Source organism: Hetaerina americana, unplaced genomic scaffold (genome assembly GCF_022747635.1).
Source record: "Hetaerina americana unplaced genomic scaffold, ioHetAmer1.1.p SCAF_11, whole genome shotgun sequence".
Classification (NCBI taxonomy): domain Eukaryota; kingdom Metazoa; phylum Arthropoda; class Insecta; order Odonata; family Calopterygidae; genus Hetaerina; species Hetaerina americana.
In genome coordinates this window covers 23,784,514-23,801,483 of record NW_027286181.1, presented here as the reverse complement: position 1 = coordinate 23,801,483, position 16,970 = coordinate 23,784,514, and the positions used below count along the sequence as shown (strand labels likewise).

Here is a 16,970-nt window from a genome sequence, read left to right as displayed (position 1 = left end):
AAACTCGTACGGTCAAATTCAATCATCTTTCCGTTGGTGAGGAAAAGTAAATTTGGGGAAAACAAGTTAACAATATGGGGACAATAAGTTTTCGGGTTTCCCTATTTATTAAATGTTGGGAAATTCTCGCGCATTAGATTTGGGGCCGGAGTGTTAGTGAAACGTTCGCTACCCTAGAAATTTGAATCCCGCCCTCGGCATTGGATGCCTGTTCAGTTTCCGCGGTGATCCCCTGGTATGGCACGTCAGGGTTAGAGAGGGCGTCAATAGTTACATTAGGAAATTTTTGGGTAGTGTATATTTTCACCCACGATCATTTCGTCGTTCCTGAAGGAAACACTCTTAAGAGGTTTTTTTCTGCATCAAAATTAAAAATATATATAAGTGTACACATAATAATATTGTTTCAGGCTGAATTATTTTGAAATTGTCGAAAGTAAACAATAGATAAAAGAATGAATTAGATGTTACCTCTGGCATAAGCGGCGTGCTTCTCTTAAGTAGTGAATCCTGGACAATACCATCGCCAGTGAAGAGGAGATTGGAAACAAATTTCCAATGCTTGCAAATGTGAATTATGAAAATCAGCGGAAGAATCTAATAATTAAAAAAGAGATTCTACGAAATATGAGCAAATAAGAATGAAGATTAATGAAAACTGCCTTGTAACTGAGGATGACTCCGTTAATTGAAACGAGCAACGTTAATTATCAAAACTTTCTATTTTCTGGAAAAGTGCTCACATATTTTATTATCCATATAATGAAAGCTCTGAAAAAATAAGGGATAATCTGTTTTTTACGGCAGATTCTGATTCATGATAATCTGATGAATAAAGTCGTTGAAGGGCAAGTGAGAGATAGAAGCTAAAAGTAGACCCCGGACGAATTACATCGCACGAACAGTCAGACTAAAAGAAAAGAAATATTTGGGCTCGAAGAGGTAAGCCGATAGAACTGATGCGAAAGCTGCATCAAACCAATATTAGGATTCGATAGTAGTGAGATTTTCTCGACCATCGGCATGCCCGGATTCGATTCGGGGTAACTCCTGTGGCCAACCGGTCTGTGTGACTTTTGTGGGACTAGATCTTCCTGGGAAACCACGGGTTGAACAGGGAAAGGAACTGGCCCCCTTTGATTAATTTTTGACTTATATGTTTCATTTGTTTTTTGTCCAGTTAAAACTGTACACAGGTGAAACAGACTTGTTTCTTGAGCCACCACGGTAACACAAGACAGAATGTGCCGTGTATGACCGGATTTTCGAACGTTTACAACGACTTTCATTGGGAAGCTTCATTCCTGCGGCACGGAAAGCGGTGGAGAATACCGCATGGCAAATTGTTTTCGTTGAATGTCGATGAAGTGATTCTACCGGTTCTTCAAAAATCTTACGAGACGTCGACGCGATGCCTCTGGAAGGGATCACTGCCGCAACCTTTAGGCTCTCAAGGTCCGCAAAAAATTAAAGGAAACCGGTGGTGGAGAACAGAGTTGCTCTTTCGGGAGCGACAATCATCTGAACTAATTTCTTTATTTTACTTTCATCAAAAAACCTCCGTTCATTTAACTACTGAGCGTTAACTCAAACTGGCTATTTTCGCATCCCTCAGCGCTGGTTCCACACAAAACCGCCAGTTTTTGGTTTTGCTCTTTTACGTAAAGCTTCTGCGTTTTTTGTGACCTATGAATGTGTGTTTCCGTCGAAATGGAATATTCTTCAAGACTCGTGGGAACAAGACGACACTCATGTAATCTCTTGTATGAATCACTTTCTTTGGATAACGTGTCGCCGAGTATTAAATGGCATTTTTTTGTACACAACATGTTCCTTTATTTTTCGAGTGCATTCCCTACTACGTTGCCAAAAGCTACCACTTTGTCATTATCAGTTAAAAAGATTTAAAAAAATATGTAATAGATTGATACAAAGTTTTCAACTAAGCATTTCTAAGAACTTTTAATAAAGAGGGCCCGCCGGCCTTTTGCAGTGCATATGCATGGCGTCGAATTGTCTGTAAAAACAAAAACAGAAAATGTCGCGTGATGTCTTTAATAGAGGTTTGGTCTACTTATTTAACATATAGTATACATCTACACGATACTCCTCAAGCCACCTCGTGGTAGCTTGAGTAGTATTGTGTATGTATTGCCTACATATTGTGTAAGCCATGGAATAAATATAAGTCAGGATGGCCGAGCGGTCTAAGGCGCTGCGTTCAGGTCGCAGTCCAGTTCTCTGGGCGTGGGTTCGAATCCCACTTCTGACAATCTTTTTGGTGGCTCGCAGGGTATTGATGTAGTTTTAAGTTTTTATTAATCGCTAGCTTTGAATGCATATGTAAAATAATTCAAGCAATGGAAATAATTTTATCTATAGGTGCAAAGCACCACAGAGTACGTGTGCCAAATTCTCTATGCATTCCAGACAAGCTACCAATAGAAAAATTGTGATAATGTAAAGTTTAGACGATATGATGACAACATAGCTGGCTACTTAGATAGAAAAATAAAAATTTTAATCTCCTTTATGCGGTAGCTTACATCCTTAATCGTTTGTTGGAAAAAACGACATCTTATATCCATCGGTTCTACACTATGCCTCTCTAATTTACCTAACCGAACCACTAATCTAATCCAATCGACCCAAGAATAATTGAGCAATCAAGGACATTTGGTGACGAGCGTGATAACCAGGTAGTTGGAGGGCTGGGCTAATGATCGGAGGTTGATTCCGGTGGTTTTATCTGTAGATTCGCAGCTTATGCCTTGCTAGCCACCACCAGGGGGTGTGGCATGGGGTGAATACATATACAGCTTCACCCAAGCTGTGTAGTTTATCGGGTGCCAGATCTTCCGGTGAATTCATATAACTACCGGTACAGGAACCGACCTTCCTACCCCGACTTTCAATGTTGTCAGAGAATCGAGAACAGCTATCTTTAATTCGTATGGCTGGGAGAGATGAGGTTTATATTATTTTTTTATCAATGTACATCTTCATATTACCCTACCAGCCGATCCGAGGGAGTGTGGCAGGGGGTATGAACTCAAAAACAGTTTTTTTAAATCAATCGTTTCTGGTTCTTGTGCAGCATTTAGTTTGAATTTCTTTAAGTCACTACTTATTTGATTGCGATGTCAAAGGGAAACCTAAAATCAGCCTGATTTGTAGTCGAATTGCCTTAACTTATCGCCGGGGGCTCGCAAAACTGTATGCAACTTCCAAGACAATACTCCGTAAACTACCGCAAGGACGTATGGTGGGTGGTGGTGGGGGGTGTGATGGATAGAAAGGATAACAAACGAGGAAGTGCCAGGCTTGGTGGGGAAAGGAATCGTTTGGAGATATCAAACGAAGGGATTTATAAATTTCATGCAAATAAAGGTTTCTTTATTATGGCCCTAAAGTTCATTACTGGAAAAGAAAGTGGTATTAAAAATTTATGCATTTCATCAAATTTGAAACTTGATATGGATCGTGGTTTTGTACTGTGCGGAAACATGGGCGTTGAAGAAAGACGATAACAATGCATTTGGATTTTTTTGCAAAATGGGAGTGAAGAATGATCGTAAAGGTGAAATGAAATTTTACAGCATATTTTTAGTGCATGTTATCAGGAGACAGGAAAGATGGATGCAAAGCATTCTGACTAGTGATGGGATGTTGAAGATGTGATAGATAGGAGAATGTAAGACCAATGAGGAAGGGGCTGGAGAAGGATATGCATGTTGGACGGAATTAAGAGAGGAAGGAAGTATGCGAAATTGAAGGAGGGCTTATTGCAATGTTAGATGTCAGGTTGTGTTTTTCTAGGAGAAGCTAAGAAATATATTGGTGTTCATTCTTGTTCCATCCAAAACCTCTTGACTAGCTGAAAATAATAACAATGTATTTTATCAAATCCGTTTCCCACCGCTTTTCTATGGGGTGCTTGCCGCGAGAACTCATCGCCCAGTCCTCCATCCGCTCACAGTTCTTTTACGCTACTCTTCCGACGCCCCCTCCTTCCTTTGGGAGCCTCGTGGTTTTCACGCAGGACCGACCGCCGTCTTCCTCAACTTTCCTTTCCTTTTCCTCAGAGCCCATCCGACCTTGACACTGAGAGAGACGGGGAAGAGGGAACCGGTTGGGTGCGAGAGAGGGGGAGGCGAGAGCGGGGAAGAGTTTTCGAAGAACATCCGTTGCTTGCAAAGGAAACACTTGGTTTTTCCACATAAAATATTTATTCACGACCTAGGTTTCGACGCTCAGCGTCATCTTCAGGTGAAATACAGGCCAAAATCTTTCTTTATATAACAGAAGGAATGGGGAGGTGGGGGGGGGGTGTGTATGGATGTAAGAAAGGAAGAGGAGATGGTGGGGGAGGGAAAGGAGCGGGATTGGGGTATTACTGAGAAGGAGGAGTCATATCTCCTTTATCCGTTGCTTATTCATTCGGTATCACCGATCCCCCCTTCAGGTGGAGATCGGAGTCGGGGCGATGGCCTAGACCTTATCCCTCTTGAATGCAGTGCCACCTTTGCTTCCTTCCGGTAACGGAAATGAAAGATAGGGCACTCACTCAAAAAAATACTCTTTTTATAAGCCCTTTTGACCAAATAAGATAATCCGTTTTCGTATTTACCGGCCGAAAACTATTTAGCATCGCTTTCACTCGGACAAGTGGCGCCAGGAATTGCACGCAACGTTTTTAACAGGCGATAAAGGAGAAATGTTGGCTTGGGGAATACCGTTAAAGAAAGCTCAAATAATCGTTCGCGGAGATGAGAGTGAAATTGATGATTGCTACGCAGAATAAGCTCGCACGATATATCATTTTAATATCACCGAGACACGCATTGCCACCCGGAATAGATGGGTAATTTTGATTATGTTTTCGTGGAAACTAGTTGATGTTGCTTGTTGATCGCAGACAAGGGTGCTTAAATGAAACACATAAAAAGAATTGTTTAGTTACTTTTGAAATACCATGGGTTATGGAGCATGCATACTCTCAATCCAATCAATTAAATACCTGGGCGTTACCCTAACCCACGATCTCTCCTGGGTGAAACGCATACGGGGAATATGTGGACAAACTAACAAAAAATTAGGATTTATTGGTAGAGTACTAGGTAAATGTGATGAAAAAGTCAAAGAGAAATGTTATCTGTCGCTGTTAGGGCCTCATTTAGAGTGTGCTACGGGAGTGTGGGATCCTCGCGAGGTTGGATTGGTTGCCGAATTGGATCGCGTGTGGTGTGGAGGGGTGGATTTGTGAAGCGTTGTTGTGGTGAACTTGGCGGTATGTCCAGGGTATTGGGGTAGCTGGGCTTGGAGTCCCTCACTCGGCAGGGGTTGAATTGCAGATTGAGACTGTTGCATGGGTGGGAGGGGAGTCTCTTTGGCGGTGATGTTGAAAATGTTTTGTTGCTCCCATCGTACTGCGGTGGGAGGGATCATGTTAGTGAAATTGGAGAGATTGGGTGTAGGACGGAAAGATTTGGGATGCCATTTTTTGCGCGGACGATGGGGGATCGTAATGGCGTTTTCTGGTCGCGGTAGGGTCGTGTTCGGGTGGGAGTTGTTCTGGTGTGTGTTTGCCTCCTGCCACTCACACTAGCGGTGGCTTGTAGGGTGCATCAATAAATAAGCATCATCGATATACGATGTCGGCGTTATGACGACATAATCTGAATTAAGTCAGATATTACTTCACTGAAAGATCCATTCCCAATTCTGCAAAGTAGGTACTTAACCGACGTACCATTTTATCAGCTAGTTTGAACTATCTATTTGCATGAATTCTATTTTAAAAAGAATGAATTGAAAGTGAAACAGGAAACAAAATGAAAAATTGAAGAAACGTACTCCAGAAAATGTTGGCATCTATTGTTGCACCATTTATTAACGAAAACTGTTACTTTCTACTGTCTTATTACAAAGAGATTGTGGGAGATGCCGAAACAGTGACTTTTGAAGGAGTCATCCGCTAATATTCATTTCAATGCAACAATTTCAGAGTGTAAAGATCATTCGCCCTCCCGGTCAAGGTGAATGATTTTTACTCTTTGAAATTGTTGCATTGAAATACAAAGCGATTGTTGAACGGCGATTCATGTCAAATCCTAAATTTTACGAATACAGGTACGTGTATATTTGGAAACCCCTCTCAAGCCTGTGAACTTCAACTTCTGCTTTGACCACTAGCGTGGGCATATGTGACGCGTGATCCTGGTTATGAGTTGCTTAATAATGTGTTGATTTTTGTCACGTTCTCTGCGGCGTGAAGTCGTAGAGAACTTTGAGTCGATGGCCATGGAGTCTAAACGATTTTATTCATATTTCAAATGGCTCAATGTGGTCATCGGTGCCCTTGGATGTCGTGTAGAAAGAATAAGCCGCGGCTGATTGTAGATGTTGAGTGGTTTCAAAAATGTTTAATGCCCTAATGTCGGACGACACACAAATTCAAGTGTTGTGCGGAGCCGTGAGAAAGAGGCAGGATGATGGGGCCACAAGATCGCCTCAGTTAACAATAGGACACTTTCCTTGGCGTTCGAAGAGCTTGGCGCCTGCGATTTGTTTGCTCCTACGAGTACATGTGTTCTACCAGCACGGTGCTCCGCCTCTTGTTTTGACAAAGAATAGGTCTTCGTTAAGCTTATTTTAATTATCGAAATAGTAGGAGTGAATGAAAATCTCAATAATATTTGTAAGATTTGTTTGCCCAGCTGTAACTATCGATCGATATGTACAGAAATCACTGTGAACATTTCTAATCGACATTAATGTAAACGGAAATTCAACACATTCGCCGTTTTTTCTTGAAGTTTTTCAAACAATATAAGAAAATGTGATTTAAAAAAATATATATGAATCTGTGCATGGGTAAATCTCTACGATAAAAATTGAATTAAGTTTCAATAAGTATCTTAGTGTCTTATAACAAACTTAGGTTTCCATTAGGGAAGCAATAAAAATCAATCCATTTTGATGGTAAACATATCAAGTGTCCGAGATGTGTGAATGCGCTGTCCCTTGACTTGTCTTGGGTAAAATATTCTGACGGTGCAACAGAAATATCCTCATTCGCACTTTATTACTGCAACCAGCGCGAGGACAACAAAGTCGTATTTCAGATTTATAGCAGCTAGGCTGTGAATCACTCACGGATCGCAGGCAAAATTACAGATTAAACCTCTTGCATAAATTAGAAGGACATCTTTAGAGCAGTGATGTTGAAAATGTATTATTACCCCCATCGTACCATGGTAGGAGAAATCATGTCAATAAAATTAGATAAATTAAGTGTAGAACAGATAGATTGAAGACGTCATTTTTTCCACGAACGATAAGGGGTCAGAATAACATTGTCCGAACACGGTAAGGTAATTTTCGGGTCAAAATTAGTCTGGTGTGTAATCACCTCCTGCCACACACCCTAGCGGTGGCTTGCAGGGTAATAAAATAAATAAATAAATTGAATATCCTCCCTCCCATGCTTCCTCATTACCCCCCTCCTTAATAGGTTATTGTGTGTTGCGGGGCGGAAATACGTCAATTCCAGTCAACGAGAAGGCATTGACATTGACCGAGAGGAGGAGATATTTTCAAAACTATCTCTATGAGAACAAAGGGGAAATGGGGACATTTCACTCTGAGGCATGGGAGGTAAGGAAAAAATAGATGTGACGCTTCAGACGGAGAGCTTCAGCTAGGTGACATTTGTTTGGTGAATGGAGAAGAAGGGAGCTGGAGGGAAATAAAAAGCGTATGTATCACGGGCTGCACTGGGTTAAAGGAGGACAGGCCCTCCGTCAAAAGCAGTCGCGTCTTTATTGTCATCATTTGAGGTCGCTAGGGGAAAGCTTTCGAATGGAGGGGAAGGCTGGAGTATACGAATTTCGCCGAGAGTGCGGTAGAGGCCAGTTTTAGTAGGCTCACGGAGGAGTGTTCTCTGGACTTAGGCTCACAGTCGAAATAGGTAGCGAAACCGATGATAACCGGGCGTTCTTTGGAGCGTTCCCAGATGGCGTAATTAAATGCATAAAATTTTATGTAATCATTAATTGTAAGGTTATTTTCATGTGCGTTCTACGTTGAGACATTTCGGGACGAGCGCAGTCCGTACTCTCTGCGTAACCCGAGTCATCGAACGCTCTTTCCTCCTAAGAGAGAGAAATTAAACTCTCAGTGTGGAAGCAATGCGATCTTGAGAATTTGAAAGTAAGTCATATTTTGAAAAATAACCTTCCACCCGCATGTAAATGATATTTCCCCAACTGGATTCCACACTCACTTATCGAATAGTTTGCTTATCGAATCTCTTATTGAATATTTTCAATGTTCAGTTGAGTGCATATATTTCATTAATTTTAAAAGCTATAGTAATTTTAAAATAAATTTATGACTAATTGATAAACATCGAAAAAAAACTAAAACCAGTGAAGGCACAAGTAGCTGATTTTATTGCATCATTTTTCAGAAAGTAATCTGATTCAGCCTATTAAATATTATTACGCTGTTTTTAATTTCCAATTTGTGAGGAATCTGATAAGATTGCCATTGCTATTTTGGACACACTATTGCTTTATCAATATATTCTTTAGGTTTTGTTGATGTAAATTGTTGTTCATCTTTTCCTTTTGTACTGACCCATATTAGATCAATAGTTTGGGCGACGTATCTGATGAGCCAGTAATAAAGAAGTGATGAAAAACGATTACTACTGATGTTGGTATGCCTACTCTCCTGCAAAATTTGTCACCTGATTAACAAGTATCAACGTTGATGCTTCGTAACTTCGTATACGTATATTAGATATTTACTTCATCAAATGAAAACACCGAATTCACGTTAAGGAAATTTGAAAGTACAACTCAATGTGTTACATTTCCCGGATTCTTTAAAACAGTGGATCCGACAATGCATGTCTATGATACGAGCGTATTTTATTTTCCATTGCCAGATAATCATTGTTTGATATGTATGAAAGTTACTTACATAATTAAGGTTATGGGATGCATTATGAAATCAATGGTTATTACTTACAAGTCAAAAAGATTTCATTATTTTCTTTAAAACACATTCTCATTAATACGGCCATTGCATTTACGAACATTGTAAGCTGTAACTATATATGTAGAGATGCATGAGCTGAGTTGAAAATTTCATCTCATGCATTGAATGTAGCATTGAAGAACAAAATGAAATCTCTCAGATATGCCCCATCTGAAGACAAATCCGTAAATAATGAGGCTTGCGTCTTATCCCGGGATATGGCGTGAACTGTCTCGCTCTTGATTCAGACTGCGTTATAATGCTATACGCTATTATAGGCTGAAGTATAATTGAAGCGAGGCTGCGCGGTCGCAAAAGTTTTAGTATTTTACTGACAAGGTGATAAAGTAAGAAATTTTCTGTCAAAATGCCATGTTAAAATGGAGAAGGACCGTTTTGTAAACCAACTCTTCAATGGAAAAATTTCCTTCATGGGATTTCTAAGTTCGAAGACCCGATGAGTTTTCTCGATCAATCGTGAATTTGTCGCCGTCTTGAAGAAGATCATTATCGAATATAAATTCAACCACAGTGCACATTAGGTTAGGCAGCGGATTTTCCCAAAAATACTGGCAGCCAAGCATAGGGGCGGAATATCAGCCATCGTGACCGTGTTCGTTTCCCGTTATTAAATAGTTTTCCGAGAAGACATCTAATGATACTGAGAGCATCTAAGACCTAAGTTTCGTGTGAACGAACTCTGGAAATTTATTTATTCTTTCCCACGGCTACTCACGAGCCTAGGAGGGTTAGTGGCTCTTTGGCCCACCTCACGAGAAAGCCCTCGCTAAATAATTAAGTTTTTTTCCCTCGCTTGCGTTTTGCTTGCGCGGTTGCCTCCGAGTGCGTTCGGTGCTTCGCCGCACGGCGAGTGTGCATTTCTCATTCGCATCGTCGTACGCGAGGGAAAAAGTGAAAGACGGAACGCAAACTTTTAATGAGACGGCCTTTGGGCAGTACATTTGCCGCCGCAGTGATCTGGAGACCTCTGAAGGGATCATTGGAGGGTGGGAAGGACTCAAAAAGGCGGTCGAATGAAAGGAGGTACCGTCATGAGAGGGAGAGAGAGTTATTTTGATCTCTTTTTTCATGTCGGTCGTTTATATACACCTACGTACTACTCCGTAAGACACCGCAAGGATATGTGGCTGGGCATGTTACGTCATGCAGAAATATTACGTATATTTTGGAATAAAAATAGAGCTGATTTTGGAAAAAATTATTTAAGCACGAATTATTTTAACAAATCTAAGAGATGAATATACTGTTTTGCGATATTATATATAATGAAATAAATTTACGTAGACGTTTTAAAAACTATAAAGGATATGATAGCTAAAAAAGATTAATATTAGCTATAAATTGGTAAATAGATTAGTAAAATTTTACTAAAGGGCGTTGCAATGTATGGACGCGAGACCTAGTCTTTGGAGGAAAGAGAATAAGCGTAGATTTTGAAGCTTTTGAGATGTGAGTATAGCGAAGGATGGAGAAAATAATTTAAAGAGAGAAGAAGGCAAATTTTGAAGTTCTAAATAGAGTGAATGGAGGGATCGAGGTTTAGGGGAAAGTCCGAGAAAGACAGGGAAATTGGATGGCGGTAGTGACAAGGTCGTGATGGAGGAAAGGATATTGGTAAAGTGGGATAAAGGATAGAAGAGAGAGAGTAGACTTTTTACTCTGCATGAAGGCAGACAGAAGTTATGGAGAAATGAAGAAAGAAATAATGGGGGAAAACAAAAGACTGTTCTCACGATTTGTAGATAATAGTCGCTAGAGACCGTCGAAAATCTATCTTTGATAATTTGAAGACCTTGATACAATGAAAAGGATATGAAATTTCCAGTCTTTGTCATTAATATCCCGAGAAAGTACAAGCAGCACAAACACTGAATATTTATCATGCGGTAAACATGGTAATGCATCAAGGAAAAGGGAAATACCATTTTTTATTTTGGTGAAGATGGATTAAATATATGAAAATTCCAGAAAACCCTCGCCCAAAAAATATCCCTCCCTACGTCCCAGCGCGTAACTCTCGAGCACTTACCGATTATTAACGGCGGAAAATTTTAGTCTCCCCCAAACGAAAGAGTCTTTTTTTGTCAAATTTTCGAGCCATCTCATCATTAAAAAAAAATGATCTGAACATTTTTTCTTTGCCTGTTACCAATGTATTTTATTCCCGCAAACACTTTAAAATTGCACTTGCAAAACTGAGGTATTACTCGGAAAAATTAGAGCATAATTTATATCAATGATAAATGAATAAATAAAAATAACCTGCCCACGTGAAGTTCTTCAATCCCTTAATAGAATGAGGGCGTTCATTTGAGTCACCCAAATTTAAAGCCTACGAGCAATTGCTATACTATATCCATTGCGTCGACCACAAAAGTATGTAATGTGTCGAAGACAGGAAGTAACTTAAGCCTTAATTTTGGAGTTTGACTTAAGGTAATTTTACTCCATTCATAAGAAATTATACATGAGTGACTTAACTATTCTTATTTTTAGCGTGTCAGTCCTAGTGAGCATACCGTTGACTCCTGAGCGGAGGGACCCGGATTTAACCTCAGCGCAACCCCATCTAGAAACCAAGCGATGTGACGTTTTGCGTGCAAGGACCAAGTGGGAAACCAAATAATTGAATTAGGTAGGAAGCTGGTTCTTCTGAATTTGTGAAATTTATATGCCATTCGGTTTGATTCGAGATGAGTTCCACCCTCACATATCAACACCGGCCTTTGGGATGACTGCCGTGACGTCCTTTTTCATTTAGACCATGCTTACAAAAAAATTGAAAAGAAATAGTTGATTTGTTACCGAGATGGATCTATAGTGTCAAGCTGTCGATCAGGCTAAGGAGAGGACCTAAAGGGAGCCTTGGAATCTTCTCCATAAAACTTCTTACTCCAAGTAGTAGTCCACTTCCGTAAGAAGTTTTATGAAGACTTGACTATGGGGCGGAATGTTCATACCGTGAAGATGCCCCGTCTTAGTCTGCTCGATACGTGCCAGCACTCATAGTAAATGACCCAACTTTGCTAAAAGGAAAGCCGAAGCACGTCTGATCAGTATTACAAACTCATTTAATATGGAGATCAAACAATTCCAGGAAGTGATGCCCGAAAGTGTGAAGTATATGTATAATATTACTTAAGTCTTTTGCTGGAAACTTGTACATTACTTCATTGGGTGGTGTTTTTTTCGAGTGATTCAATGACGCTAATGTAGTTCTCGAGTGCTGCTTCGTATGGAGCATAAGGCGACCTACTTCGCTCCTGCAGTCGCCCGCAGGTCCGCGAGATATGCACTCAGAAGCACTCTATAGCCACCTTAACAAGTCTTAAATGTTTATAATTTGGAGGGAAGTGTTTCGAACGGCACGAGTGTGGCTTAATTCACGAACTCAGTGAAAGTCGCTCTGACAAAATAATTTAGTTTGATCTGGATTCGAAACCAGATATTAGCAGATACTATTTTCAATCTTATCAGGCATTAAGGAGTTTTGAGTTCAGTTGTCGGCTCAATCAAGTGCTTTTTTCATGGTGAATTCACTTACGTTGTTAATTATACCATTCAGCTCGGCCAATACGACAGCATCTCGTTAAATATAGAAAATATACCACACGTTCAGGTGGTAATTTTTATTCCCAGATGCCTATACCTAAAGGAGTGTGCGTGGCACTAATCATTAATCCTAAAATGTATGAATTTTAAACATAAATGGGAGGACAGTACCTTTTTTTCGTGCCATCTTCAGTTTCCTTTAGGGTTCTTATTTCCACGAAATCATACTGCTTGGGTATACTTGGCTAACGCAAGACACCATTCAAATGTTAACCAATTCAGAGCCGAACGCTAGTTTACCAAACCACTCCATAAAATTGAGCACGGAATCATATTTCGCTATGCTTTCTTTTATTTTCACTTGCACTTTTTCCTTCACCCTCTATGAAGGCAATAGCAACCTATTATAAACCAATTTGCTTTCTAATTTTCCTTTTATCGCGTATTTCATGGCTACCATTCATCCGCTTAAACCACAAATTCCTGTGGTGGCCCTTGTAGCTTTCCGGAACATGTCCATTTAGGGAAAAATTCCTTCTCAGTGGATCTTCTCAATATGGTACCGAGGAAGAGTGCACAAAAGGGGGACGCGGTGCTTGGGGCCGATCCGCGTGAACGAAATTTATTCGCAGGATGAAAAAAGGGTAAAAATATCCCTTTTCCGTCTTCATACGTGAGAGGTGGTCATCCGGAAGAGCATGGTCACTGAATAACGACAAGGGGAGGGGGTCGGCGTCTTGATTTCTGCAGTCAATAGGACTGCATGCACCAACAAGAGGGGCGAGGGAATGGAGAAAGTTGAGAGAGCACCGTGGAGATGAAATGCTGGAATGAACGAGAGGAATCTTCAAATGACGCGTGTTGCTAAACTTTCGAGGAGAAAGGGATATGGGATGACCGAATTGAGGATGAGGCGGAGGGAGAAACGTCATCCTGGAGTCAGGGGTCGCGACCTCCTTTTGCGATGATCGTGCACCAATGTTAAGGTCGCAAACTGGTTCGCGGGTTGTTTCGTAAAAAATTTTAAAACCTTTTTAAGTTCTTTTTTTTCGAACGATCGGAAGCTTGTCCATAGATCTCAAATTTATTCGTGCGGTAATTGGCCCGCCGTTTGTTGGGGCTCTTCGGCTAAGAGTTCTCTATCCGCCAGGCTTTGAGAGGATCGGGGAAAGGTGAAAGGAGACGAGGAGGGTGGGAGAAAAACTGTGGTCATCTCGTAAAAATAACGTGTATTCGATTTTATTAAGGTTCATCGACTTCAAAATTATTTCTGGCCATTGATTAGTGATGATATTTAGTCTATTGAGTACTTCCATTTATTTTTATCGAGGTACGGAGAGGATAAAGTAAAATGGAAAAAAATAAAGAATCGCAAAGTATGATAGGCAAAGAGAGAATTTTTAAAGACTTTGCCTGATGGATGAATGTTAAGTGATCAAAGCTAATGTAAGGAAAGACTAGGCGTGGCTGGACGGGATGAAGTGAAGCAGAAATAATGAAGCAATAAAAGTGGTATGTAGGGCAGAATTTTGGGTTTTAGCATAATATTAAAAGACTCAGGTTGTCGAATATTTTTCATCCTACGCTCATAAAATACCCGCCCCTATTCGATACCGGTAGTAAATCTTTTCTCCAAGGGATTATACGAGGGTCATCCGGAAAGTAGTACCCGTTCGTGAAATAAAGACACAAAAGTAAATATTAACAAACATAAAAAATTTTATTTGAAAGAGGATACTTTAAACTACTTCTCAACATAATCTCCAAGCAAATTAAGGCATTTGTCATAACGTGTGACAAGTTTCTGTATTCCTGCTGCATAGTCCTTCGCCGCCAGCTCATTGAGATACGCGAGGGACCCATCTTGCACAAATTTTTGCATAATGCAGATGGTGTTTAACAATTTCATGAACAATTGTTCGAGAAACATTGGGAAAATGCTCACAGATGTCATCAATTGTGACGCGCCGATCGTTCCTCACGAATTCGTCAACTGAGCTCACCAGTTGGTCTGTAATGACAGACGGTCTCTCCGAACGCTCATCGTCGTGTGTGTTCCCCCTCCCCATGTTGAAGTTGCGACACCACCGCCGAACAGACGACTCGTCCATTACATTGTCTCCATACACCTCCTTTAATTGGCGATGAATATCACATGGGCGAACGTTTCTTGCATTGAGGAATTTAATCACTGCCCTCACTTCACAACTGGCGGCGTTCTCAATTTTTTTAAACATTGTAAACAATCACAGAAACAACACAGGCAATGCTAGCGTCACGCAACTTGGCTCAGAGAAGGCAGACAAGCCACTGAAGCTATCTGACCTCGTCCAGCGGCTACTCGCGTCGTCAGCACTTCATGCGGCACGAACGGGTACTACTTTCCGGACGACCCTCGTATCTCTTCCATTATTACGGGTCAGTGTTTTCATCGCTAGCCTAGCGTTTCTCTCTATCTCTTTTTTGCTATGAGGTCTACTGGTCAAACGGACATAGGCAAGTTTTCAGCTCAAGGCGGGTGAAATGGTAATTTGGGTGCATATCCATGCGATTTCGAGACGGTTAGAAATTGGGTAAGCGATACATTGAACTGCAATTTATATGTGACATCATCATACCAATCAGGTATTCGATAAATTGTCTTCGATGACCTATTCCCAATCCAGAAGCAATATCAAAGCATAGGGAACGAGTGTAGGAATTTCGTCGTGTAATATGTATGTATTTCGTATGTAATAGGAATATACTCGTTGAGTTGGAATTTCGAGCATATATCCGTTATCATATTTTTCAACATAGAGAAAGCGGGGGATTTGTCAATGAAAACGCTGAAAAGTGATCAAGTTGCTCAGCCATATGCAAATAAAATATCGAGTGCGATTTTCAATTTGACGAAGGCAAGGGTTGTGGACTGTTTATATCACTAAACCCTTTAAGTGAGAACTTCTCCCCCACCTCACATATATCCTCACCGTACTAAAATATCGAAAATGCTTGAAGTAAAAAGGTCGTCTTTACTTACACTATGAGTCAAATACTGTTCTCAATTCGTAGTAATCTTGCCGTAATGTTATTGTATCGTAATTGTTCATGGGCTATTTTGAACATGAACAGAGACAAAGCAAAACTTTATAGGTTTCAACAATTTTTAATCAAACGATCGGTTTGTTCGAGCTGTCGACATCTTTATGTGGATTATTATGGCCCTGAAAGTGCCGACTGTTCCATGAAAACGGTCGTTTGTATAAGAAAATATGTAACTTACAAAGTTTAGTTTTTTCAATGTTCAACATGAAGTTCCATAAAGTTATTATATTGTCCCATTGCCATTGGATACCAAGCATATTAAGTGGTTTGTGCGGAAGTAGTGATTTTCAATGCAGGTTTATTTAAAAAAATTACGAATTATAGAGTTGATAATTAGTGGAAAACAGGAAAGGAGAGTTTTCACAACTTCCATGGAATTATGCCAAATGGGTCTGATTCCACCATAATTAAGGTTTTCCCATCATATTGTAATTGCTCTACTGCCAGGTATAAAGAAATCAATAGACTTCTCAAACACATAGCTTAAATGTTATCGTAATTCTTCATTAATGACAAATTAATGCTCGTAATTTTTTTTTTGGTTATCAAAACTTAGGTGACCAAAAGAGAGAAAGGCTCTCATTCTTTTGACTTAATAAACGTGAATTATATGCGGTTTATGAAATTGAAAATATTAATAATTATATCAAAATCTGTGTATGATGGATATAGGCATTGGAGATAGGCATTAAGTAGTTTTCCCCTGCTTTAGATCATTAATCTCAAAGAAGGAGATCAATTAAAGATTTTTCTCCCACTTATAAGATGCGGTCTAACGTGAAGTAGAAAACGAAACCAGAGGGAATAACACTCAACAGTAAAAGGATGAAATCATTTTTTCGAAATAATTATCTCGCTAATTAAAAATAATTAATTAATATTCCATCTAAATGTTATTGAAAACTAATTTTTTCATTGCATTCATGCTTGACTCGAAGAGAAACATTTCCACCTTCACTCCAATCTTCAATCTATTTGTATTGTGGAAACTACTTTTCAATGAGGTTAAATTATTGATACATTAAGGTCAATTATTCAATGATAAGCCATAGTATGATGCTTGTACAGGCCCTTGATTTTAGCCGTTAAGACACTATTTTAAGAAGAGAGTAGTCATCGAGTCATTGTGAGTGATGGCTATTACTTTTGGTAGTCTACCGTTTTAGTTAGGTTTTGGATGGACACTGACTGATTCTTGCAACATTTCTTAATTTTGTCTAACAAGACCCAACCTGATACCCAAAAGTATGTTACATTTTTCT

The 16,970-nt window shown here is 39.9% G+C and overlaps 1 non-coding gene across 1 annotated transcript; it reads left to right on the top strand.

Annotated features, from left to right (window-relative positions):
- The first annotated feature begins 2,188 nt into the window (after positions 1-2,188).
- Positions 2,189-2,272, top strand: TRNAL-CAG (transfer RNA leucine (anticodon CAG)). Its single transcript has one exon. It is a non-coding gene; the product is annotated as a tRNA-Leu (tRNA).
- Positions 2,273-16,970: the final 14,698 nt, after the last annotated feature.